The following is a 27,500-nucleotide window of genomic DNA, read 5'->3' as shown; positions in this document are numbered from 1 at the left end:
GTCTTTAGAATCAGTGGCAATTTTGTTTTCGTAACTAGATTTTGAGGATTTTATGAGGGATCTTAGCTTCTTATTGAGACTGACCAGGGAGTCCCTCCAATCATGGGATTTTACTCACTTTTGCAACAGTTTCTTTCTTCTGTTGTAGAGTTTGTTTATGAAAGGGGACCACCAGATTGGCTTCCTTTTTTTGGAAGATAGCATCTTGTTGCTGTTAGGGATTCCATGATCCATGCACTCGTGTAAGTGCTTATAAAGTGCATTTATGTGGGATTCAGCAGTTGTACCTCTATTGTCCGTCAGCATGGGTGTCGTGTAGTTTGCCACTTCTGTCTTAAGAAGCGTGAAGTTGGCTTTGGAGAAACTTTTTATGGTGGTTTCCCTAATGGGGGGTGGGGGCAGGATGTGGATATCTAGGGTGATTAGCTTGTGGTTAGATCTGATCAATGAGGAATTGACCTCTGGTGTGGAACACCGGTTGCCCATGTTGGTAATGACCAGGTCTAGGATATTGCTGCCCCTGGTGGGGGTGTGGATAAGTTGATCCAAGGCATTGGAATTTATGAATTCCAGAAAACATTAAGCACAAGACTTGGTACATGAGTAGTTTTCCCAGTTAATGGTGGGTTAGTTGAAATTGCTCATTATTAGGGTGTTAGGGTGTACCATAATATTTTCCAGTGTATCAAGAAATGAGGAGTGGGAATCCTGGGGCATGGGGGGGGGATCTGTAGCAAGATACAATTTGGATTGCGGTCTTGCCCAGAGTTAGTTGCACTTGGATAATCTCGGATGCATTATGCTGAGCAACTAGGCTGGAGGTGTGGATATCCTTAATGATTATGGACACGCCTCCATCTTTAGTGTTTCCGTCCAGGTTAGGTGGCTGAAAGGTGTGGTATGAATTATAGCATGGTGATGCAGGGGTGCTGTCTGGAGCCTTGAACCAGGTCTCTGTTACTGCACAGATGTCAATGTTCTCTATTTTATGGAGTGTTTCGAGTGAGTGCATTTTGAGGTTTATACTTTTAGCATTGAGTAGCATTACCCTCAAATTTTGCTTTCTTGTACCTGTTATGGTGGTGAATTTGTCATTTGAATCTTGCCTAAAAAAGGCACTATAGGGATGGCAAGATCCTTAGCCAGTATCCAGAATTCCAAGGGCAACAGGTGCAGGCCATCTCTGGCAAAGCATCGTGGTTTGTTGATCATGTCATCCCAGGTAGACAGATACTGGATCCCCTTAGAATGACACCAGAAGCTTAGCCAATTGTTGAAGACAGTCATTTTGTCCTTGTACTGTGGTATCATTCTGGGTGATGGCAAGATGCTACGTAGGGCTAGGGTCATACCTGCATATGCTCATATATCCTCCTTCTAAGGTTTCTTTCTGTCTTTCCAACATAAATAATATTACATGTTTCACAAATCACTAAGTAAACCACCCCATAAGTATTACAATTAAAATGTCCCATACGTTTCAATAAGTAATTCCTACATGTTATGTACACTTCATCTTTATCTATAATGTACCTGCACTGATTGCAAGTTCCACATTTAAATGTGCCTAGTTTCTAATACTTATAAACAATTATGTTTATTTTAATGGTGAATACTACAAACAAGAACAAGGCATTGCAATGGGAACGGTGTGTGCCCCCCTGTACGCCAATCTGATTTTATACCACTGGGAAAGAAAATTTATTATGAAAACTGAGTGGCATAGAAACATTGTTTATTATACAGATTTTTGGATGACATTTGCTTGCTTTGGCATGGGACATTAGATGAATTGACATAATTTTTTACATATATTAACACTACAACAGATTTTCTAAGATTTACACACACTTCATCTTTAGAGAAAATTGATTACTTAGACGTAATCTTGTACAAGGATTTTGTCAATAATTGTTTTCAATCTAAGATATTTAGGAAACACACATTTTCAAATTCCTACTTACACTACGATAGTGGTCATCCACAATTTCAAAAGAAGGGAATCATGAAGGGGCAGTTAATTAGGGCCTCAAGAATGTGTAGTGATTTTTCTGTGTTCTCTAAGGAAGTGGAATTTATTAGGAAACTTTTTATACAAAGAATATACCCAGTAAGTCTTGTGGACACTTTAATAGATGAGGTGACTAGGGACAGGGATGTTTAGTATAGTCCACTGTTGGGAAAAGGTGGTTCCATAGAGATAAAACAGATTGTAACACCGGTAGAATATGACACTGCTTTTAAACATACTTATTCCACCACCTCAATGGAAATAGTAAAGATCATTAAGAAGCACTGGGCGATTTTGAAGGTGAATGAAGAAAGAAAGTGTTTTATACTTGATACACCAAAATTTATTAGAAGAAGGGATACAAACTTGAAAGAAATGTTTGAAAGAGTGGATACTGGAAATGATAGAATAAAAAATCAGAAACTAGGCACATTTAAATGTGGGGACTTGCAATCAGTGCAGGTACATTATAGATAAAGATGAAGTGTAGATATCATGTAGGAATTACTTATTGAAATGTATGGGACATTTTAATTGTAATACATATGGGGTGGTTTACTTAGTGATTTGTGAAACATGTAATAGTTTTTGTGATGGAAAGTTGGAAAGGAACCTTAGAAGGAGAGTATATGAGCATATGCATGACATTTTAAAAGGAAAAGAAAGGAAACTAGTGCGCTTTTTAAGCATTCTAAAGAATGGTCAAATTTTAGGTTTAAATTCATGATTATAGAACAGGTGATATCTGATGCTCGTGGTGGGAATTGGGAAGCCAAACTAGAATACAGGGAGTTGTTCTGGCAAATTAAGCTGGATTCAGGCAAACCCCTGGGCTTAAATGATTATATCAGTATTAGCAGTGTCCTCAGGTTGAGGTCAGTGAAGTTATAGAACTTGTATTAAATAATATAAAATATAAATAGATATAAATATTCTATGTAATAATTCATGTTATTGAAGTGTATATTTGGCATAAATCTTTATAGGTTTTTACATTTACACACCAAAATGACGTTTAAAGTATTGTACATTTTTTTTTTTTAATGATTGTACTTAGTGTCTATGTTTTTAAAAGTGGGAGGGGAATGACTCATTGATGCTCTTTTTCTACTGGTTATATGCACGTTGCTAGTTATATTTAAACAACTATTCAAGCATTGCTAATTGTTCTGATGAAGCCTGACAATGGTTAGGTGAAAGCGTTTAACTTGTGACTGATTTTTTATACTATGTTTGGTCGTACCGACCAGTCCTATATTAAAGTTTCTGCTGTTGCTAGCTGTGGAGTCTTGGTTTTTCTTTGACTGATATGTATCATCCAGATAAAACTTCAATGAATTTAGTCTTGCCAAAATGTAGGGAAAGTGGTGAGTGTAAGCACTCTAGATGTACATCTGCAACCAGGTATGCATTTTACACATGAGTTTTTGAAGTATCTTTTAGATATTTTTTAAAGCCTTACAGTATATAACACTTCTAAAAATTAATGTGCATTTTTCCACATTCACGTAATAAAGGTATGCTGATATGACAGATGACTATGATGCAATAGGAAATATATCTGTTTACACTGCATATTACTATTGTTGTATAGTGCCTCCTAACTGCTGCTGCTGTGGGCTACTGCAGTCTTGGGACAGTCTAGGAGAGATCACACTTGCCCAAGTGGAGGATGTTATGCCCCCATTTCAATTAAAGGAAAGGCTAGAAAGAGATGAGCAGAAACATTTGCCTCTCAAGCAGAGGTACTTGAGACAGACTCTTGGAGAGACAGAGACACATGGGTTTCTCAGCATGAAACCAGAGAGACACCAGGAAGCTTAGAAGGAAAGACTGGGAAAAAACTGAACTGTGAACATAAGACAAGATTTTTTGTTTTCTGTAAATCATATAATCATTTTTGTGTTGAGGAAAACGTATCCCCTGTGAATTCTTATGGAAAAGCCTTTTGTTTTAAGTAAAAGTCATTGGCCTATAACCTTGTGTCTGCTTGGTTTTCTTAGGAAAGCAAACTGAATATGCCCTAAAATGGTAAATCCTTGAAATACTAATTGTTTGAAATAATAATTAACTAAATATTGCTTCTAATGGAGAATGCAGGTAAAATTTGACTTTTGCTACTAGTAACTGCCAAGAATGTATTAAAGTACTTTGGAGCTGCTGTGAGTCTATCAAAAGTAAATTCAGAATGTGTAATAAAATTGGGGTGATGTAGCAATGCTGTTAGATATGTATGTTGAATGAAGTCTTGATGGCCTGCTAACTCAGTGGTATATTCTAAAGAAGTGTGGTCACATTCTGTGGAGTTTGCTTTATTTGAACTGCATTCACTAGACTCAGAGTGAAATACAAAGCTTAATTTCTACTTATTAAGCTATGTTGTTTTCTGTAGTGATCATCAGCTTCTTATTGCCATGACTCAAGCAGATAATCAGAATCTGGAGCTTAAAAGAAATGACATGGAATACAGTAGTATTGTGACAAATATTGTTGACTGTGACATTTCTGAAAGAGTGCTTACCAAAATGTGCATGGCCAATGTACTAAGCTACTGAAAGAAATGTATTGAGCAAAATGTTCTTGCAGTATGAATCATGTGTGCAAGGATGCTGGTAAAAGAATTACTGAAGCTGGTAGTGAGTACTGCAAAGTTGTGTTGAATTTTCAAACTGGAAATTGTAGCTTACTTCATTTAAAGATGTAGGTAGAAGTAGAATTAAGATAAACAAACTGTGAAATACTGAGTTTTTACATTACTTTTGACCTGGAGAAATAGTCAAACATTAAACAAGACTAAACATGTCCTTTGTTAATTACTCCACATGTGGCCTCATCATTACTAATACAAATCACAGATGTCTATCAGCTGCTACCGTAACAAATAATCTCAGTTACCACTTCACTGTTATCTCTTATCACTGTCATAGAGATCAGATCACTTCTGTTTTATCAATGCACTCTGATTGACAAAGTAGACGGTCAACAGTTGTTCCAGATCCAATCCCCCGGGTTGAAGAATATGCCTTTTCCCAGCAAATTGTGCAATCCCAGAGTTAGAAAATATATATACTTAGTAGGATGTATGTGTGGGGTGCACAGCTATTTAAATGATGCATGGCCGGTGGTTATTTCTTGGAGCATGTGTGAAGTCATGTTGATGTTCCATTTCCAATTATTTCAGCTCGATGTTTAGCACAGTGACATTTTGACATTTTTTATTTGTTAGTGTATGTATACATATATATATCTGCTACAGGATATAGAAATATAATTACAGTACCTTGTGTGCATTTTGTAAATAATGACAGACTGCTAGAGTTTAGCTGGTACTTCCCAGATACTTGTAGTAGTTGTGAAGACCTGTTACTTGCCACTGGAAAAATACCTTCTGAATGTATAGAAGTTTTCCTGCAGTGTCCTTATTATCTTGCATATTATTAGAGCTTCATATGATAGACTTGGGAAAGGGGTGATTTATTAGACCACCAAAGCCCTTGCTTATATGCTGTGATATCATATAGAAAACTCATACACCATAGAGTATTCCATGAATTTACAGCTATAAGGCTGCTTACAGGTTGTAGCAGTCAGCCCAAAAAGTTTGTCTCACCATTGCAATTTAGCTTCCATTATACTTTTGTGTGCTTGCCTTACAGAAACAGGAACACATTGTTTCTACTGAACTATCAGTTGGTACAATTAACTGCTGCTTCAGTTTGTGCAAGGCACTGCACTTTATTCTCTGGGAATTTGTTCAGTTACAGAATATGCTTCCCAAATGTCCACAGTAATTGTCAAGCAGGTTTCCCGTTGATATACAGCAGGTTATGTACCAGAGTAGTTTTATTTACAAAAAGACTAGCAGTTAAGGAGAGGCAGTTAAGTTTATGAGCTGCTAACAATATTCATGTGGTGTTATGAGTTTGATTTCCTAAGCCTTTTTTGCCTGCTGTTTGAGTCTAAGCAAGTTATTTATACAGATAGTGCTCACAGGTCATCTCTGAAAAGAGCCATTTCTGCCCAAGGGACATTACCTGTTTAATGAGTGAATAAAATAAATAAAAAAGATTGTGATATCTCGGTGGTGTAAATGTCAAGATCTCTGGAAGTAGCTATTATAAATGGTGTCCTTTGGAGGAGACATTAAACTGAGAACCATCTGCTTGAACTGCTGATACCTCAGGTAAATATAGAAGATCCCATGGCACTTAATGAAAAGAAGTAAGGGAAATTCTTTTGTGCTCCGGACAAATTTCTCCTAGTCAGCATGAACACCACCTCAGGTCTCCCCTGAAGAGTACCCATTGACCAAGTGGGACTAATCTGGTTAACAAAGTGTAAACAAATAAATTTGTATGTAGCCCCAGAAATTTCAGTAGCTTCTTGTGCATGTTAAGCTTTATATAATTTTGTTAACCTAGTAGACTATCTGAAATCGCACATCACTTTTCAAGTGTCACTGAAGATAACAGGTCACTCAGGTAAATTGCTTTGTGGTTGCAGTGTGCAAAATGGGAGCATACCTCTCAACCTACAGACATTGCAAATATGAATAAAGACCTTGAAAACTAGGTACATCCAGCCAATATATACATCTAATTAGCATAAACTCTAAATACCAAATAGAACTTTTCCAGCTTCCAGTAGAAATGCAGGGCAGTACTCAGAAACACATTCAAAAACAGAGAGTGACAAAATGATGGAAAATATGATTACATTAGCAAAAAGCTTGTGTAAAATCCATAGATCCTTAATGAGCTATATTGTAAAATTCTACTACACAAGATCATTTTTTTTACATCTGAAAAAGGAGCTAAAAGATTTGTGTCCTCCATTTGAATTATTTGTGCCACTAGTATGCTAGTCTTGTAGTGTGGTTTTCTGTGTTCCAGACAGATTCAAATATCACTAGTGATGAAGAGAATTTAGAAAATTGTGTAAAGGGGTAAACCAGTCCTGAAAATATGGAATACCTCCAAAAATAAGTACATTATGTACAGGGGTAAATCAGGTCTAAAAATGGTAATGCTCTTCCAAAATAGGGACAGTTGAGAGGTCTGAATGGAGGCGTAGTCAAACCAGTTTCTTGGTTTGTAGCCAAATACTTTAAACTGCTATTTCATCTCTGATAGTCTGCTTACTTGTCAGACATCATTATTAGTTCAAAAGATTTTTGTAGTCAAAAATCCTTGAACTGATATGTTATTTTATCTCTGATAGTTTGCTTATTTGTTCAGATATGTCTAAATTTGTCACTGTTGTATTACTGCTTTGTTTTAATTGTTCATTACTTTTTTTCCCCAGAGAGAGCCTGAAATGGTCATTGATGATCACTGTTGTATACCCTGTTACTAAGTGGAAATAAATAAATAAATAAATAAATAACACATTAGGAATGGGTAGAATTGCAAAGGGATATACAGAGTCCGCCAGAGAGTAGTAGGCATACAAAACATCTGACTAGACTACAAGGTACCTGAACTTGCATTACAAACAACAGATTCTCCCTCTTTGGCTTTCTGTTCTTAATTTAGAATTAGGAGATTATATTGTCTGTAGCATAGCTAAGCAAGACTGGTTCATTATAATTTAATACCCAATCATGAGCTGTGGGCAAAAACATGATATATCTGTGTGAGTGTAACCTGGTTGCATGCAGGTGTTGGACGTTTTTGCTAAATCTAAAGAATATAATCTGTCAAGACAAAATGGGCATGAATGACTCATTATTTTTGTAATATGTTTAATTAGTATTTTAAAAACTGAGTTGCTAACTTGGTCATAGCTAATCTTTAGTGTAAGCTCTGCAGTGTAAACATAGTTCATTGTGAAAGTACATATTTCCCCTCCGCAAAAAAAAAAAAAAAAAAAATTTGGTAAATATGCTCATGTATTATGAAAGACAATACATAGTGTAACTATGCAGTATTGCAGTATTTAATGTGCCATGGTGCTGAAAATAGTTTTGAGTTAATTTTAGAATACCACACAAACAGAAGTAGGACAAGTTCCAATAATGGAGCATATTAAAAATGGTACACATCATGCAAGTAACAGTAAAGGCAAGAGAAAGAAGAAAGGACAGGCAAAGACAAAAGTCCTGTCCCATCGTGAGCAAATGCCTGAGAAGAAGAATGAGTTATCATGATCTATTATCCAGTTCACAGCACAAGTCTCATGTTAAGTTCATATTGAACAGATGGTCACATGATAAATGTTAAAACACCTGTCATTTAGAAAGCATGGCAGTTGGTAGCCCTGGTCTGAAGCAAGGTCTAGGTGGAATAATTAAGAATTTCTACACCCTGTATTTCAGAATGGTATTCCTGGCCCCATAAAAGTGCTTACAACAGAGCAGTGTGCTTGAGCTGTGAATAAAATCAGTTCTTTCTTTCAATGACAAGCAATAGCTCTTGTATGGCAGTCATGAAGTGAAATCGCTCCAGTGGGAACAATAATTAGGTCAATTTAATTAGTAGAGTTCTAGTGAGCTACTCACAGTCATACAAAAAACATGATGGTTAGATTACAGAATATTCCTGCCATCGGGTGAAATACTGTAATGCGGTATGTCTCTGGTTTTGATTTAGAGTAACACATTAATGCTCAGCATTCTGTATGGGATCACCCATGATTTGTCCACTGACATAGGATGCTATGCTTTGCCATGCTGCCCCGCAGAAGGTAAATGGAATTAGTGATTACAAATTATATAAGCTATTTTAGGAACCTTGAAAACTATAACAGATCTATATCTGATGATTCATAATAATGAGGCTGCATTGTCACTACATGTATAGAAAGGCTCACTCTGAATGAACTGCTATTTGCTAAATAGTTCTGCAGCACTTCTGGCATCTCCTTTTTTAATATTAACAGTTGTCTTCCTACTGTTATCACCAATGCATATTATGACTGTTGTTGTGGAAGGTATTGTGGGAAAGGCAAATGATCTAAGACTTCCTCTTTCAGTCTCTGTTTCAAAGACATCGGTATGTGGTAGTGCTGTGTTCTTGCACCATACTTTTCTTTTAAACTTCCTTGTATAATCATTAGACTCCCATCCACTGTCAGGTACAAGCCACATAACATAATAGTCTTAGCCATCCTTTAAGAATCTGGAAAGCCTGGAGACTCAGTTCTTTGTTGTATAGTCACATTTTCTGGCACCAGAAGTCGGCATTATCAAAGATCACTTCATATTATTATTATTGTTATTATTATTTACAGTGAACCTTTAATTTAATTAGCAATATAACTATGAATTCATATTCATTGGTACACAGAAGACATCCACCCTCATGCTATGATTCTGATGTTCTTTGAAAACCACTTGATAGGATACTAAAACATGAAAGGAATGTTTAAATCTCTGTGGCTTCAGTATAGATTGAAGCAGGATATATGGACCTCTTACACAAGAAAGGCTAGATTAAGTAGTGTAAAAGAGGGAGAATGGCTGCTTGTAATCCAAAGACAATTAATCACTGGATAGCATGCTCTACAAGCCGTAGCTGGCATTCAAAATGCCAGCAGAAATCTCTGTAGCTGGGAGTGCTAATCTGCCTCTGCTACTGCTCTGTACAATGTTATCAGTGGTAGGCAGTCAGATGAGTTCAATTAAATCTTGATATACATACCCTGTGGGTAGTGTTAATCCTGTATTTTTAAAACAGTCGGATGTCGGTAACAGGTGAGCAGTATCTGGGAGAATGTGACAGACTGTGCTGTCTATTGTGCTAGTGAAGCTATATTACTGTATCTGTACAGCCATAAACCAATAATTATACTACATAGTGCATTTTCACTATGCTGACAGTAAGGTAATGAAATACATTAGCACCATTTTCATAAACTACTGAAACAGCGTAGGTGTCTGCCTTGCATATGTGAGTAATTCAGCTCTGAACAGGGTACAGTTATACTAAGGAGAGGAATGAATTTGATATGGAATCCACTCACAAATATAAAGACCCTGGGCAAAAGCATATATACTTGGCCAAAATGATTTCTTCCAAATGAAGTGGCTGCAGCCAGGGTTGTCCACTTTCCTAAAGTGCAGTGACTTTGGAGTTAATTTTGTGAAGGGTCAATGGTCCCTTGCATGGGTGGTGTGGAATACTTGCTCTCTTTTGTACAGAAACAGTAGCTTTTGAAAAAAACATATCTTACTTTCTTACCTACTTCAAGGAAGTAGGTGATAAAGATGCATATATTAGCAAGTGGGCTTTGTTTGAACTTATGGTGTAATGTGTGCACCTTTAATACCTACTTCCTAGAAGTATTATGGTGCAATGTATGCATCTTTAATACCTACTTCCTGGAAGCATTATGGTTCAATATATGCATCTTTAATACCTACTTCCTGGAAGCATTATGGTGCAATATATGCACCTTTAATACCAACTTCCTGGAAGTATTATGGTGCAATGTATGCACCTTTAATACCTACTTCCTGGAAGTATTATGGTGCAATATATGCACCTTTAATACCAGCTTCCTGGAAGTATTATAGTGCAATGTATGCACCTTTAATACCTACTTCCTGAAAGTATAATGGTGCAATGTGTGCACCTATAGTACCTACTTTTTGGAAGTATTATGGTGCAATGTATGCACCTTTAATACCTACTTCCTGGAAGTATTATGGTGCAATGTATGCCATTTAAAACCTACTTCCTGGAAGTAGCTTTTTTTGCATTCAAGTCAATGTTACTATTTGGTAAAAATGATCACTCTGCCTAGACAGCTTTTAGCCTGTTATAGCAACAATGCATGTTACATTTATACATTTGTCAAGAGACAAGGGTGTATTGCATTTGCTATGCCAACTGCTAGTATCCCCATGGAAACACTGTCCATTTATTTTTTGAATTGTAAATAGCATCTAAATGTTTTTATATATTAACCTTTCTAGCACTGCCTCTTAATTGCTGATTTTATAAAACTTTAACTGTCTTATGAGTGCTTACTTTTAGTTGCTTTTTGGTTTTATACTGAATGTTTCTATTTGTCAACAACATTCTGTATGCCAAGGCATTTTGTACTTTTGCCTTTGCGCTCAGGTCATGGTTGAAAAGAGTCTTTGGTCCTGCCCACAGACCCAGTTATCAAACAGTAAAATAAATATCAATTTTAGTTTTTGGTGAAATAATTTTTAACTTATTTATATGGTTCTAAATTAAAATTACATAAAACATGCCCAAGAACAACAAATCAACAGATTTAAGTAGGGGACAGATTTTCTGGCATTTCTGATTCTGGTGGTGAGGTGAATGTATAGACAGGGAGGATACTGATCTTTTTTACTGTAGCCAGGCCTGCAAAGGCAAGTAGTGATGTTAATATTTTTCATCACACTACAGGAGCTGGTTGTTTTTTTTTTTTTTTGGCGGGGGGGGGGGGTAGATGATATTGGTATATATATGATAACACTGAGTATACCTGTATGTAGAAAGTGACATTCTGATATTATATACAACATTACTAGGGGCATGTTTGATAAATGATATAGAACTGATATTATGTATGATGATTCCAGTGATAAGTATGGATTTGGGAGGGGAAAATTATCCATGATGCTGACAGTGACATGGATGACCCTGCATGTTCTAAGAGCAAATCAGAGTTCTTTAACTAAATTAACCAGTTGCGGGATATGGTATATGTGTGTGTGTTTCTGTATATGTGTCTATGTGTGTGTGTGTGTGTGTGTGTGTGTGTGTGTGTGTGTGTGTGTGTGTGTGTACGTGTTTCTCCCTCTCTCTCTCTTTCTCTATTTATATGTATACACACATACACATACATATTTATAATATATGTTGTACATAACACAGGCAACTACTTTACCATTAGTGCAACTTTACAGTTCATTCATTATGCTTTGTGTGTGTGTGTGTGTGTGTGTGTGTGTGTGTGTGTGTGTGTGTGTGTGTGTGTGTGTGTGTATATGTGTGTGTGTGTGTGTGTGTACGTTTTCTCTCTCTCTCTACACACATACACATACATATTTATAATATAATAATAAAACCAAACTGCAATAACTAATATAAATGAAGAACTGTACTAATAAAACAACAAACCTCTTTCTTATAAACTAAAAGAAAGACACTGAAAGGCAAAACTGATGCTAATTGCTTTCATTCTTTAATGATATCTAGAACTTCTTCAGAACTGACGAAATTTAAAATATGTCAGGTATAAGTAAGGTGGACAAAGTAGAGAGAAAGATGTAACCATGACAATAGGATATATCTTCTGAGAACATAGTGAGGAAAAAAATAATCAGAATTTACACATGTTGTACAGCTGTATATACATTGACAAATATTAGTATAAAGTGGGAGTGGTCAGACTCCCCATCTCAATGCACATTTAACATTCATGTTTTCATTGAGTCCAGGAATGGTCGCAGCATTAAGTAATAACTGCCATCACAATTCTTTCAGTTCAAGCAAAGTCTCACAATCTCCAAAAAATTGGTCAACCTGTTCCAATATGAGAAATTTGAAACCAATAAATTCAGGGCAGCATAAACTGTATCTTCCTAGAGTGTTTTTTTATCTTTATTTCTGATAGCTGCCAAATGTTCTTTTACTCTATCAGAAAGCTTTTCTGATCATCTTAACAACATAAAATACTTTGCAAGAATTACACACTGCTACATAAGCTAAAAATGTAGAATGGCAATCAAAATGTTTTTTAAAATAGACTGTAATGTTACAGTGTTGAAACCTGAACTCAGAGCCTGTATAAATGTACTGACATACTATACATTTGTTGCAAGTAAACATGCCCTTAGTGTCACTGTTCTGTACTTGTAATACAGAAAAATGTGGGTTATCTTTTTCAAAAGACATTTTCAGAGTGGTGTTTTTTTTTTTTTTTTTGAAGGAAAAGGTAGGATTATTCCCTAAAACTTGGCATAAATCTTTACTAGCTCTAATGATGTTCCAATTTCTCTGCACAATGTTTCTAATGCCTTGTGCATCCCTGCTGATAGGAAGAGAAAAACTGCAGTTCCTGTCAATGTTTTCAATTTGATCTAGTGTGTCTTTAGGCACTAAACCGTATTTGAGAATAGGTCTATGTTTAATGTGCCTGTGAGCTGCTACTTCTGTGAAAACTTCCTGCACTAGTTGTTCAGGGTAACGTCTCTTCACAAACAGGTATATTAAGAACTTGCTTTATAAAAGAAAGGTATGGTCATCAGTGATAAGTCATGACAGTCTAATAAACTGACCACGCAGCACATTCTTTTTCATAAAGAATTATGTTGGCTGCAAAAGTCTAAAAAATTGTTTCTGTACGTATCTTTTCTGTACACATTAGAACTAAGAAACCCTGTGTCATTGTCTATAGAAATCCTGGTGTCAAGAAAATTGATTACTTTGCCACTACCTGACGTGACAAAATCTAAGTAAGGAATACTGTTGGAGGGTGTGTTAATGAACAAATCTAGTTCAGTTTCAGGTCCCTTCCACACGTAATAAACATCATCAATGTAACGGCGGTAAATATGAGCTTTGTCAAACCCTGGCAGATGGATTAATGTCTTTAATTCCCATGCGCTGAGCAGCAGGTTGGCAAAAGCTGATGCCATCTTGGACCCCATAACCACACCTTTTATTTGCTGATAAATCTTGGTGTTAAAATGGAAAAAGTTGTTAGTTTAAACTGCTGTGGTCAATGTGATTAGTGTTTCAATTCTACAGGTGCTGAAATTGGCGTATTTACTAAGAAACAGTTCAACAGCTTGTAAACCCTCTTGGTGAGGAATGTTAGTATACAGGGCTACAGTGTCAAGAGTCACAAGAATATATTTAGAAAAGTCCAGTTTTGAATGATGTAGCTCATTAAGAAAGTCCCAAGAATCCTTAATGTAAAATTTGGTGGCCTGTACCAAGGGGTTATAAACATTGTCTATGTATTCTGAAATGTTTTCTGTCTTGCTACGGTTATTTGAAATAATTAATCTGAATGGTGGATTCACTTTACTTGCAGATATACAAACTTTTCTAGCAATAGTTGGTCATTTTTCTCAAGTGTTTTTAGCATCCTGCCAGTAACGCAAAATGCTTGTTAACTTCTTTTAGAGGCACAGTTTTGTAAAAATGATTATCAGCTAGCATTTCTATAATGTTGATATAGTCCTTTGTTTCCATTAAAACTAGTCCGGTGCCTTTGTCAGCTTTCATAATATGTAAAGTTCTGTCCTAAGATCTGTAAGGGCAAGTTGTTCTGTCTTGGAAAGGTTGCACCATTTAAATACATTAGGTTGTTGTAAAAGATGTCTAACTTCATGCTCACAGACACTCTGGAAAGTGGATAGGGTGTTGTTCAAAATTGGATTAAAGACACTTCTTTTCTTAGGAATGAATCTGCGTGTTTCAAGTGTGCTAAGTGTGGATATATCCTCATCATCCTTGTCACTAGATAACAATTTAAGATTTAATTTCCGTAGAAACAAACTTAAATCAAGTAGGGTGTCAGTAATCTTAGCCCTTTATGACAGAATGAAGGTGAATCCTCTATTTAGCAACTTTAAATGTGTCTCGGAAAAATCTCTGTTAGTGAGATTGAAAACTGCATTAGAAAGCATATACTTTCTTTCATTTAAAAATTGTCTCTTTGTCGAGTTCCTTGTCACTATTGTTCTCCCTGTGAACAAAGATCTCCATATGTCCTCTGCGTTTCCCCTTCCCTCTCTCTCTCACTCTCTCTCGTGCCTATTGTGGATGTAGTCGCTGTCCTCATATGCACCGCTTGTTGTTGCAATAAAAAAGGAACCTGTGCTTCTGTAGAACTATCCCTTAATACGTTATTTTGTGAAAATTCAGCAAGGAGTGGAGTGTGAGAAGTATTAACACCATTCTGTTGAGGTGTAGATGTGATGTTAGGATGTTCCTGTTGATAAGGAAAGTGACTGGGGGGAGATGCTGGTGCCACAGTTTGTCCTACTTGTCTTGTCAGCTTCTCACTTTTGTGATAAAATCTGTTGTTACTTTTTTTGTTGGCTAGTCTGCATGCTCTCTGGCTTTGATACTGTTCTAAATCACAATCTAATTTCTGACTTTTTCTGTGGACCAAGGTGGCTATATGCTTTATAACTGTAGGAGATATACTGTCAAAAAGGTGTCTGAATAATCCAAAGTCAGGGTGTTTAAGGATAGTGTTGTGTAAGTCTTCAATTTCTTTTTTAATAATGTTCATCCTTTCTTGGTTATGTCCTATTAAAATTTTGAGAGCTGCCACTCCACAGTCATTGTACAAATTAACCAAATCTTTATAAATTTTGGAATCTCTGGTAGTACCATTGGGAAATGTATAATATCTATAATGTATGCTGTACATAACATAAGCAACTACTTTACCATTAGTGCAAGTTGTGAGTGTTTGTGTGTGTGTGTGTGTGTGTGTGTGTGTGTGTGTGTGTGTGTGTGTGTGTGTGTGTGTGTGTGTGTGTGTGTGTGTGTGTGTGTGTGTGTGTGTGTGTGTGTGTGTGTGTGTGTGTGTGTGTGTGTGTGTGACCACGCATGTGTGACTTTTTCTTTCTTTCTTTCTTTGTCTCTACACAGACACACATATATAATATGTTATGATAAACAGCAGAGATACATAACCAAGACCACTGCTTTACCAACATGGCAAGCTTATAGTTCATTCTGCTGTGTTGGTGCATGTGTGAGTGTGTGTGTGTGTGTGTGTGTGTGTGTGTGTGTGTGTGTGTGTGTGTGTTGGTGTGTGTGTGTGTGTGTGTGTGTGTGTGTGTCTTTTTCTTTCTCTCTACTCAGACACACATATATAATATATGTTACATTAAAAAATGAAGGTAATTAACTGAGACAACTGCTTCACCATCAGAGCAAATTTTTAGTTCATTCATTGTGCTGTCTGTGTTCTTCATGATATAGACATTTGTGGACCTGAGCTGCATAGCATAAACTATAATAATATGATTCTCAATGCGTTGTTAATATTTTTGGTAATAATCATGGGCAACATAAGGGATGAAAACTGTTACTTCATGACATAACATTTGTTGTGTCTGTTGTTTATATACGTACTCATTTAAAAAAAATTCATGAACCTACAGCATTCTGGAATACCTTTATGGTAGCATAAAAAGTACACAGCATATATGAGCATATCTAAACAATCCTACTCTGGTTTGTGATTTACTTTGTAGCTGACTGGTAAGAGGTTTTATTTGAATTTATATTTTATTTGTAATCACTGTTTTTTACTGTTTGAGGGTAGGAAAGGCTAGCTTGTTAACAAGATTTACTTTGAGTCATATTTTGTTGTTTTACTTTTAATTTCACTGTTTGTTGTTAGAAGGAGATAGGTTTTAGACAGGCAAGCTCTAGCCACCCCAAGGAGCCTAGACAGCTATAAATTCACAGACGCTGCAGAGAGGAAAATCCTGAGCATATCTAAACAATCTTACCTTGGTTTGTGATTTATTGATCTTTACTGTTAAAAAGAAGCGTGACTGCTAGCAATAGTGAGCATAAGCTGTAGCACATGATGTAAAGGAATTACAACTTTTGTCTGGCTTGCAGAACATGTATTGTCAGAACAACTTTACTGTACTTACTTTAGTATTTAGTTTATATTACTTGTTTGATTTTTGTCATAGAAGTTGATTTAAGTTCTCTTTGAATTCTGTGGTTACTGATTTTGGTTATTCTTTTTTTTACAATATTTTATTCATTTGAAGCTGAACATGGATTCCTTAAATGAGTATGCAATTAACGATTTGCTAATGCACAAATACCTTCTGTAGTGTAATAAATGCTATGCATATTTAAAGGTAACAGCTGATAACACTGGTGATCTATGTTCCTTGTGTCAAAGACTGGATGATTTGCTTACCATTGTTAGAAGTAAATCTAGACTTGATGATGATTACACATGTGAAATTGGCATGGCTTGGAGAACTGTTGTTTCATATATTAATGACTGGAATGGTGAAATAAACAATATTATGCAAAGAACAAATAGAACACATTTAGGAAATGATGCATCCGCAAAGATCATTCAACCCCTAGGAAACAAGACTATCCCCCAGATTCAGTAAACTTCCCTGCAGAAATAGCTTATTCCTGCATGGAAGGGACCGTTCCTGTGCAGCATGGCAGTGTGCCATGCATAGTCATGAAGGCATGCTGCCATGCTGTAATACGGACATGGTTCTGTATATGAGTGCAGGGGGTGTGTCTGAGAGCAGTGCTCTCACAATACACATGCACCCTGTACACCAGAATTGCTGTATGGCAATTTAAATAGAGCGAGATCGCTCGTAATACCTCCCAACCTGTCCGGGTAAGAAATCTGGACAAACCCATAAGGGACAATTGTCCCTACAAATCCAGAAAGTTGATAGAATAACAGGTTTAGTATCAGCATAAATTTTTGGCAGGGTATGAAGTATATAATGCACACCTCCCAACCCATCAAAGTAAGAAATCTGGACAAAGCCATAAGGGACAATTGTCCCTACAAACCCAGAAAATTGATAGAATAACAGGTTTAGCATTAGCATGGATATTCTGAAGGGTAAAAAGTAAAAAACACAACAAATACATTTTTTTCAAATATGCAATAAAGTTTAAGCCTAGCTGCGCGGGTGTGCCCGTTGCTTAGCTATGCTTAGCCAGGCTGAAATGGCACGATAAGTTAAATAGCAATAGACATCCAATGTAAACATAAGTGCAATAGTCTAGTGGTTAGAACATATGCCTTGCATGTGGTCATTTATGGTTTGAGCCTCGCCAAAGCCATTTCCATTTTGTATGTGTAAACATTACAATTTTAATTTATTTGTATATTTATGTAGGAAGTAACTTATATTTCTCAACCAGAGTAGTGTATTGGGCTCAGATGTGAGGTGTCAGTGTAATAAAGTAGTGAAATCCCCATATAAACACAAATACCCCATACAGTATAGTCACACAAGAATAAATGTAATTACAGCACATTGGGGGATGTCAGAGAAGGTAAACAAATTTGTATTATGTAATGAATGATGAATCAATCCCATACAGATGGTAGTCCAATAAAATAAAACATAAGCAATGCTAAGCATTGCACAGCTATACTGACTGGGTGTAAGCATTGTGTACATATGAATGCTAAGCAATGAGTAGGCCAGCTAAGTGGATTTGCCCATTGGTAAGCAGTGCTAAACTTGCCCCTTTAAGCACTGCTAACATTAGCTAAGCAGGTTTGCCCATAGCTTAGCTTAACTCAGCATATTCAAAACCATCCAATCAAAGCAAAGGGCAGGAAATCAGCCATATTTAAACCTCACAGGTGGGAATATAACTCATAACTGGATGTAGCTCCCCACTGTAGGCAGTATGCCAGGTGTTGGAGAGGATATGATCTTTCGGGCGCAGGGCGGGGGCATACAGCAGTCCAAGGTCATGGTAGGACTCCTGGTAAAAAAACATGATGTGAGACTGCTGCAGGACCAGTACTAGGGCTCCCAATATAAAGCAGAAGCCTGGGAAAGTCTCACCCGTGATCTCACCAGTGCCACTGGTATCCCTCGGACTGGTGAGCAGGTCTGGCACAACCATGCCGACTTGAAACGGAGGAAGAGGGAGCTCTTGGAACAGTTGGTCCAAGAAGCAAGACAGAGGGGTGATGTCCCAGCAGTGTGTAAGTATTCATAGCAATAACTGTTCACCAAAGTCCAGCTTGTGTATGTGATGGATAGGTATACCTAAATGTTTCTCTATTTTCATTACAGCTCCAGCTAAGCGGGCTGTGAACCAGGAAGCCCATGCCAGTAGGTTACAAAGGCTGGGTTGAGAGGCTGGTGAGTAACAATCCTGCTTGTAGCAGTCATACCAAATAGATAGGAGTAGAATGTCACCTGGCAGTATAAAAAATGTGTACGGGTTATACTGAAGAAACCAGACAATATGACATAAATAGTCCCATATAGGTCATATTTAAATAAAACTGTAACTGCCTGGCAATAAAGTTCTAAATCCTGGACTGGTTGTGTTTACTCTGGTATTGTATGGCATGAAATGTTGCATTCACCAAGATCTGATATCTGAATAGTATTGTTGTGTTAACCGCTGTTTCCCACACTGTGCTACATAAAAAATATGTCTAGGAATGCATGTATAAGAATGTTGTAATTACGTCAGATTGTACAACCAAGAGAGACTTAGACAGAAAACATTGAAAGAAAACACATCAGGTTCTCAATAGCTCACTCTGATGAAACACAACTTGTTGTAGTTTTAGCAGACACAGCCATGGTTCAAATCCTGGGAATGATAGTAAGCTGTATGCATAATTTCAACTAAGATTTTGTGAATATGTATAGAAACAGTCATGTAGTGTTAACAAACATTACCCCACAGGTCTTCATGGTAAGAGAGCTGTAACTGCCTGGCAATAAAGTTCTAAATCCTAGACTGGCTGTGTTTACTCTGGTATTGTATGGCTTGACATGTTGCATTCACCAAGATCTGATATCTGAATAGTAATGTGTTAACCATTGTTTCCCACACTGTGCTACATAAAAATATGTCTAGGAATGTCTGTATAAGAATGTTTTAATTACAAGGTCAGATTGTACAACCAAAAGAGACATAGACAGAAAACACTGAAAAAAGAGGCAGCAGTTTCTCAATAGCTCACTCTGATAAAACACAATTGTTGTATTTTTAGCAGACATAACCATGGTTAGAATCCCGGGAGTGGTAGTAAGCTGTATGCATAATTTCAAGAAGTATTTTGTGAATATGTGTAGAAGCCATCAGGTAGTGTTAACAAACATTCCCCCCACATGTCTTCCAGGTAAGAGAAGTAGAAAGTAGCTATAAGACAGTTGAAGTATACACTGTGTACAAACATACCACTGCCCAAACCAAGGTCATAGGGTATTGTAATAATACCTGTAGAGTAATGATTAGAGCAATGATCATTAAAGTTGTGAGTACTGCAAGGATATACAAGTTGTTAATTGACACCCCCCCCCACCATATCTGCAACAATAATCTAAACACACAAATCAATGGGTATGTTTTACACCAAACTTACTGTTGGGATATATGTCCTACTGTTCAACAAATATAGTGTTGAAATACTATCACTGGTGGCCTGTTGCTATCAGTGTAACCTGTATGCCATTGTAATGGCCACTGTGTTTCTATATATGCATGTGTTCTATTGTTTTGGGTTAACGGGAATATCTATGCATGCTGTTATAACTAATCCTGGATTGTGTTGACTATTACTAACTCACATATGTTCTAAGACTGCAACATCATAACACATTTGAGAAGGCCGGTCCCAGTGGACCCACCTCTCCCACCTCATCTGGCCATGGCACCTGGCCCCAGCACGTCTGGGACCAACCCCAGACCTCCTCATCTACTGGTGCTGCACCACCTTCAGGTGGAACCACCTCAGGGGATGTGTCTCTCTCCCACCATGAGCGGGTGCAGACAGGATACAGTCACCCGAAGCCAGGTCCGGGGATTGGTGTGTAGCAAGCTTCGAAAGGAGTTTGGAGATCTGCTATGCCAGCTTGAGAGCCATGTGGCACAATTAAAGTGTCAGCCTGCTCTTCCTGCTCAGCCCCGAGCACAGCCACCTTTGGGGCTGTCACACGGGTGGGGACCTCAGTCCTACTGTTTCCATTTGGGGGCTCATGGGCTTCTGATTTCCAGACCACCCTCCCCATCAAAGGTGTTTACCCCCCACGTGTGATACACTGCCCCTGTATTCTGTCTTGTCTGTCTTGTCTGTCTTCCTACCCAACCTACCTCCCCAAACATACCTACTATCCTTCCCCAACATCCCACTCTCAACATTAAAAAAAAGGGCAATCTGTTCCCAAAAAAAATTTTGCCTCACACATAGCTGTCCATTTCACACATGTGTCCACTGGAAACATGTAATCTGGCCTAAGTGGCTTCATAACACATTATTGTTGTCCTTACCCCTCTCTCAGACGTTTGAGTGTCCAAATATACCTCCAAATTCAGTATATATGCACATCTTTGCTGTAGAAGAAATGGACAGCTATAGACCTTCCCTACACCTGTCCTGCACATCCTTAGCTGCTTTCCCTATTGCCGTTCCCTCTGCATGACCCCTTTTCACCACTTTCATATCACCCCTTTTTTCTTTTCTTTTAAAGAAGTTAGTGTTGGTCCCGATGACATACCTGTAGAAGCATGGAGGTGTTTAGGTGAAATGGCAGTGGAGTTTTTAACTAGATTGTTTAATGAAATCTTGGAAAGTGAGAGGATGCCTGAGGAAAGGAGAAAAAGTGTTTTGGTACCAATTTTTAAGAATAAGGGTGATGTGCAGAGCTGTGGTAACTACAGAGGGATTAAACTGATCAGTCACAGCATGAAGTTATGGGAATGAGTAGTGGAAGCTAGGTTAAGAAGGTAGGTGATGATTAGTGATCAGCAGTATGGTTTCATGCCAGGAAAGAGCACTACAGATGCGATGTTTGTTCTGAGAGTGTTGATGGAGAATTACAGAGAAGGTCAGAAGGAGTTGCATTGTGTCTTTGTGGATTTAGAGAAAGCATATGACAGGGTGCCTAGAAAGGATTTGTGGTATTGTATGAGGAAGTCGGGAGTGTCAGAGAAGTATGTAAGAGTGGTACAGGATATGTACGAGGGTAGTGTGACAGCGGTGAGGTCTGCAGTGGGAGTGATAAATGCGTTTAAGGTGGAGGTGGGATCACATCAAGGATCAGCTCTGAGCTGTTTTTTATTTGCAATGGTGATGGACAGGTTGACAGATGAGATCAGACAGGAGTCCCAGTGGACTATGATATTTGCAGATGACATTGTGATCTGTAGTGAGAGTAGGTAACAGGTAGAGGAGACCCTGGAGAGGTGGAGATATGCTCTAGAGAGAAGAGGAATGAAGGTCAGTAGGACTAAGACAGAATATATGTATGTGAATGAGAGGGAAGATAGAGGAATGGTGAGGATGCAGGGAGTAGAGGTGGCAAAGGTGAATGAGTTTAAGTACTTGGGATCAACAGTTCAGAGTAATGGTGAATGTGAAAGAGAGGTGAAGAAGAGAGTACAGGCAGGATGGAGTGGGTGGAGAAGAGTGCCAGGAGTGATTTGTGACAGATGAGTACCAGTAAGAGTGAAAGGGAAGGTCTACAAGAGGGTAGTGAGACCACCTATGTTATAAGGGTTGGAGACAGTGGCATTGACAAAAAGACAGGAGTCAGAGCTTGACATTGCAGATTTGAAGATGTTAAGATTTGCACTAGGTGTGACGAGGATGGACAGGATTAGGAATAAGTATATTAGAGGGTCAGCCCAGGTTGGAAGGTTTGGAGACAAAGCCAGATAGGCAAGATTATGTTGGTTTGGACATGTGCTGAGGAGGGATGCAGAGTATATTGGGAAAAAGATGCTAAGGATGAAGCTGCCAGGTAACAGGAAAAGAGGAAGGCCTAAGATAAGGTTTATGGATGTGGTGAGAGAGGACATGCAGGTGGTTGGTGTTATAGAGCAAGATGCAGAGGACAGGAAGAAATGGAAATGGTTGATCTGCTGTGGCGACCCCTAATGGGTGCAGCTGAAAGAACAAGAAGAAGAAGAAGAAGCGTGGGAGTAAGCGGGATTAAGCTGTTTTAAGCAGTAGTAAGCAGGATTAAGCCTGTTTCCATGGCGCTAAGCAATGCCTACACAGATTAAGCACTTTTTAGGCTGTCTGTAAGCATGTTTAACTGGAAGTTAGCATTGCTTACCGCTGTGCAACCCATGCAGGCCTGCTTACAACTGCTTAAAAGTGCCTTAATCACTCCGTCTCTAACAGCTCTTGTTCTGCCTAGCAACAAAATAATCAGCCCTTGCAAGTCTTGAACCCAGGACCCTACACACCACAGCAATTTACCACTAAGCCATCTGAGCTGTAGATATGTCTGATGTTTTTACAAATATATCATGCAGCAAAGTCATTCAACAGTAGGGGAAAATGTATTTATATATGTATATATGTATATATATATATATATATATATATATATATATATATATATATATATATATATATATATATATATATATATATATATATATATATATATATATATATATATAGCGGCCACTGTGGTGCAGTGGTTAGCGTTGCCACCTCACAGCAAAAGGTTCTCTGGTTCGATCCTCAGCTGAGGTGTCTTCTGTGTGGAGTCTGCATGTCCTCCCTGTGGTTACGTGGGTTTCCTCTGGGTGCTCCGGTTTCCTCCCATATCCCAAAGACATGCTGTAGGTGGATTGGACACTCTAAATTGGCCCAAGGTGTGAGTGTGTGCATGTGTGTGCCTTCTGTGGATGGTTGTGTGCCGGGCTGGCAAATCAACACTGTAAAACAACACTGCCAATCATGAGCGGACAGGTGTTCTGCTGTGGCGACCTCTAACCAGGAAAAGAAGAATATGTATATATATATATATATATATATATCTGGTTTACCTTTGAAAAATTGAAACGCACATTGTCGAAAGACAATTGTGTGTAGGTATGTTTTCAGGTTTTTAAATACCCGAATAGAAATGCAGTGAATGTGCAATGAGCGAATGCACATTGACACTCGCTCATTGCAGATTCGGCACTGTGGGTGCGAAGTGCACTATAGTGGGGATCGGGAAGTGGACCCTTTCCCCACTGTAGTGCGACCTCAGAGTTAGAATAATAAAGTAGAGGGGAGTGGGGGCACAGCCCCCACATGGGAGGGTGCAGAGGGGGCTTGCCCCCCTGCATTATGATCTGTATTCAGAATTGTAGTTTGAAAATCAGCGAATCTGGTTTTCGATTTGCTGATTTTCGAACATCAATGCGTTCAGAATGATGGTTTTCATCATTCCAGTTTGCACAAAGGGCCATTCGGCAGGTTGATTTTCAACCTTTCAAACATAAACCATATATATATATATATATATATATATATATATATATATATATATATATACATAAATGTACATATATATATATATATATATATATATATATATATATGTATATATATATATATATATATATGTTTATCTATATATATATATATATATATATATATATATATATATAAATATATATAAATCTGTGTATATATATATATGTTTATCTATCTATATCTATCTATATCTATCTATATCTATATATATATATATATATATATATATATATATATATATATATATATATATATACGTAATGCAGTCGGACATCAGATCCACAGTCTGAACCTCTTACTGCAACAAAACTGACCAAAGGCTGTGTAAATGGGAGTGAAGAGGCCCAAACTAGGAACCTCTTGTAATTATTGCCCTTATCCCTTCCTCCACAGCAGAACTGTTCTGACTTGCAACAAAATAATAAGGCCTACCAAGTCCTGGACCTAGGTCCTTGTAAAATATGATCAAAGCAATGTACCATTACACCATCTGAGCCCTACAAAATAGTGATGACATTCCAAACATATCAGTTAGTACATAGAAAGGTTAATAAATACATATATATATATATATATATATATATATATATATATATATATATATATATAATGTATACATAAATATACAAAAATATATGACAGCTACAAAGACATGCAATCAGAGGGTTATGCTGCTGTGAATTGGAATTCTAAATCTGGCAATTCACTCACTGAAAGTATTCCTTAAAATGGGGAACAATGACATCTGTGCTGTAACAGAGACCTGGTTAAAGGCAGCAGGAAGCACCCCTGCAGTACCAGCCTGTAATTAATTCCACAACTTTTGGCTGAAGAACATGGACTGAAGTTCCAAGGTGGTGATATTTTCAGATTCATAAAGGATGCACATACCTCCAAAGTGGTAGACCAATGTTATGCATTATAGTTCCTGCTGGCGTAGCTGACATTGGGTGAGACAGTTATTCAGGTTGTAGCTTGCTATATTTCCCCATACATGTCCTAAGGTTCACACTCCATGCCCATAAACACCCTGGAGAATATTAGGGTCCAGCCTAACACTATCATACTGGTTGACTTCAACTACCCCATCATTAAGTGGGAAAGCTACTCATGTACCGATGCACATGCCCATCATATTGACCTGGTCCTTCCAAACATGGGCAACTGTTCCTCTACACCAACAGTCAACACCTCCTTTGTTATATCTGAACACAAAGTAATCACCTTTGGAAATCCACAGCTCTCCTACCCCCACTGCACAGGTAACCACCATTAAAAGGCTTTCCAAAACTAATTATGACCACATAATATCAGAGGTAGCTAACCTCATGGCTGCCATGCAAATGGAGACTAGTTGCATGACAGCTAAATCAAACAATAATGCACTATGGACATGTACAGAAATGCATGGATACCACCTTATGCAATACAACCAGGGCCCTCACCTCCAAAAAAGGAAGCTGATCTGGTGGTCCCCTGCCATAAAGAAACTGTACAACAGAAGGAGGGAACCAATATGGAATAAGATGAAGTTCCAAGACAGAAAATAAACCCTTATCAGCCTCAATGAATTGTTGAGATCCCTCATCAAATACTATGAAGTTAGCTGTGAGAACAGAATTGGAGCACATAGTAGAGACAACCACAAGGCCTCGTACAGTTATGTAAAGAATCCCCATGGCAATACAAATAATTGTTCTGAGCTACTAGACAATGGTATCTCCCAGACTAATCCAACAAATAATGCCAATATACTGGCTGGCATCTTGAGGGCAAACATTACCCCTCACCCCCCCAAAGGAGCAATCACAATACCAGTACACTGCCAGGCACCCAGTATTACTGCAGCACAGGTTAAAACACCACACTCCAAGGCCAAGAATACAGCTTCTATGGGACCTGAGAATATCCCTGGCTGTGTTCTACATGAGCTACAGAGTGACCTGGCACTTTACCTGTGTGCCCTGTTCAAACACAGCCTCACCTCAGGCTTTGTCCCTACTGAATTGTGCACTGCTACAGTCACCCCTCTCCACAAATGAGGTGTAACTACAGACCCTGGGAAATACCGCCCCAACTGCCTGACAAGTCTGTTATGCAAAGCTATGGAATGCATCATCATACATCTAATAAACAGGGATATGGGAATCTGCAGACCAGGAACCCATACAGTTCACCTTTGTGAAGGTTAGGTCATACCTGTTCATTCAACCTGGTCAACTTCTTGGCATCAGTCACCTGAGCTGTGGATGACGGCAAGGTGACACATGCAGCCTACATTGATCTGGCCAAAGCCTTTGATAACATTCTCCACTCACTAAGCTCGGCATCAACCCCAATATCAATAGGTGGGAACAGAGGCACAGACACTGGGGTAGATTGGACATACTGCTGTCATACAGTGAGACAGTTGCAGATGTCACTGGGGTTGTTGTAACAGCCTTTATGATGAATATGATGTCGGTAATACCAATAGATGTGAGTATTTACTGACTGCATTCCCCAGAGTCCACAACTGATTTACCAAGGACACCAACTGTCTGGTGAACACACAAAACATAACAGGCAGACATGTGGCCAGTCTGTAGACAGCATGCCAGTGGAAAGGTATGTCAGAGACATATCACTGTGAGTTGTGACGTCACACACTAAATGCATGTCCACACGAACCCTGTCAATCTATCAATCCACCATGTGTATAACAGTACTGATGACATAGAATCTGTTCACAAATCTAGGGATATGTCCTCCATGTTGGTTGGCTGTCTCCACATGTCATGTCCTGTGATGTACTGCAACTCATTGTATGTGAATCTGTAGGCCACTGCCTCTGTAATGTCCCTCACATAGGCAAGGAAATGGGGCAAGGCCCACATTAAGGAATGTCCCATATGTCGGAAATAGCAGCAGTGTCCAGGCCCACAGCACAATAGAATGTGGACACCTACATAGTGGTAATGCCATAGCAATACCTGAAATCTGCACATCTGTACAGAGGACAGATAGAAAGTAGATAGCTAATTGGTTATGCATTAGGATGAATGTATTGAAGGATACAAGTCTGAAACTGCAAGGTATGCCATTACTACATGACAGCAGTCCTCAATGACATGTCCAAACAAAAACAAGTAGTCTACAGTTAATATCAACATATCAGATCAATATCCAATAGGAGGTAGATATAAACATACAGCTCAAACACCAAGAACAAGATACTCAGTACTCATAGTCCAGCTTTGCATGCAGGGGTGTATGATTCCAGTACTACAATCTGCAATCTACTCTTACTTGAAAAAGCACTGTTAAAAGTACTAATGTAATGATACCATATGTGTTAAACTATTTCTGTCAACCAGTGCACTGTAGCTGGTGTAACATGCAAGTGTGACTGCATATATCCTGGGATACTACCCATGCATGAAACAAATCCAAAGAGAAAAGATTGTGGTACTACCCATGTATACCCAGGTGTCCCATTCAGTATGCTCACACCCCTTGCTACTGTAATGACAGCACATAGAAG

The sequence above is a fragment of the Protopterus annectens genome, chromosome 4.part0, assembly GCF_019279795.1.
Source record: "Protopterus annectens isolate FY-2018-M chromosome 4.part0, PAN1.0, whole genome shotgun sequence".
In the NCBI taxonomy this organism is placed as follows: domain Eukaryota; kingdom Metazoa; phylum Chordata; order Ceratodontiformes; family Protopteridae; genus Protopterus; species Protopterus annectens.
This window is presented reverse-complemented; position numbering follows the sequence as displayed.